The sequence below is a fragment of the Stomoxys calcitrans genome, chromosome 3, assembly GCF_963082655.1.
Source record: "Stomoxys calcitrans chromosome 3, idStoCalc2.1, whole genome shotgun sequence".
NCBI lineage: Eukaryota > Metazoa > Arthropoda > Insecta > Diptera > Muscidae > Stomoxys > Stomoxys calcitrans.
In genome coordinates this window covers 182,765,815-182,767,790 of record NC_081554.1, presented here as the reverse complement: position 1 = coordinate 182,767,790, position 1,976 = coordinate 182,765,815, and positions in this window count along the sequence as shown.

Below are 1,976 nucleotides of genomic sequence, written 5' to 3'. Positions count from 1 at the left end.
ATCGATTTAAGGTCTTGGGCCCATGAAAGACGCATTTATTGTCCGATTTCGTCGAAATTTGTTACAATGAGTTGTGTTAGGCCCTTCGACACCTCTCTTTAGTTTGGCCCAGATCGGTTAAGATTTGAATATGACTGTCATATAGACCGATCTTTCGATTTAAAGTATTGGCCCCATAAAAGGCTCATTTATAATGTGATTTCGCTGAAATCCGAGATATTGAGTGTCCAAGGTTCGGCCTGGCCGAATTTACTTGTTTAATTTACTTTTTACTTGTTTTAAGAAAAAATGCCAAAAATTGGCTTTTTGCTGATAATCGTAAATTTATAGTAAATTTTGTCAGCATTCATTTGCATATTTTTTGTAAGATTTTTTAGCACTTTCCAGCAAATAAAATTTTTTTATGGACTATGCGCTTTTGCCAGCCCGACCAATATTTTATAGGGCCGAGGGGACCAATTTTTAAAGCCCTACAATGGACCCTCGGGCGTTCTAGGCCATTGGGGCCCATTTGACACAAAAGCAGGTTGCCACCTCAACTATAGCCATATAAAATGTCATGCAGATGTTTTTGTCCGTTCGAAAATGGCAGACTTATTTCCACTTTTCTCACATCCCATCCAAATGTGTGTCGGCAAGGGTTGTCGTTAACTGAGCGCTATGATATTTTATAGTTTTCTAATTGGGATCAAAAGGAAAATACTTGAGGGTGTTGGATTTGCGAAAAACTATTCTCCTAATAGCATGTTACTCTCTAGAATCCATAGTTCGTCCCGTCCGAACTTAATGCGATTTTACTTGTTATACCCACCTCCATAGGATGGGGGTATACCAAACTAGTCATTCCGTTTTTAACACCTCGAAATATTGATCTAAGACCCCATACAGAGCATATATTCTTGACCCCCTCGACATTCTGAGCCGATCTAGCCATGTCCGTCCGTCTGTCGAAATGACGATATCGGTCGAATGCCTAAAACTAGCCGCTTGAAATTTTGCACAGCTACTAGCTATTGGTGTAGGTCGTAGGGGATTGCAAATGGGCAATATCGGTTCAGATTTGAATATAGCTCCTATATAAACCGATCTCCCGATTTGACTACTTAAGCCCCTGGAAGCCGCAATTTTTGTCTGATATGGCTGACTTATTGCACATGGTGTTCAGTTGTGACTTCAAACAACCTTGACAAGTACGCTTCAAATCGATCTATAACCTGACATAGCTCCCTTATAAACCGATCTCCCGTCAAATCGGGAGATCGGTTCTTGGTCCCTTACAAGCCGCAATTTTTATACCCTCCACCCTCTGTTTGTAACTCCTCGAAATATTCGTCTCGGACCCAATAAATTTTATGTACTCTTGATCGTCATGACATTTTATGTCGATGTTGCCATGTCTGTCCGTCCGTCAGTCTGTCTGTCGAAAGCACGCTAACTTTAGAAGGAGTACAGCTAGCCTCTTGAAATTTTGCACAAATACTTCTTACAGGTTATAGGTTACAGGTCAGTTGTGTTTATTGACATTTGTCTCAAATCTTTGGATGTCAAAGTGAATGGGAAAAAACATTAGCCGACTGTCGATGTCACATACGAACGGTTCGAGCGAAATAAAAATTCTCTCTATAACAGTGTGTGATCCGCTGGCCAATCAAATACAAACGGGTGTGAGTTCCTGGAATGGCTGGTATCCCTAACATACATCCTTACTTCAGCAATAAGAAGACGAATATCAGACGAACACACACCATAAAAGTACCGATAGAACAGCGCCAAACAACCCACATGGGGACGATGATGAAGGGAGGCAATGGAGTTGGATACCCCACTGTCCCCAATCAATGACATCGCTCTCCTCTGTACAGGGTCCAGTAGCTCTAGGGATGATTTTGAAGCTCCAGCCCTTGATGTTGTGAGTTGTACACCATTTTCGGCCTTATGAAAGTGGTATAGATGTTAAGAAGATCAGACGGAGTGAC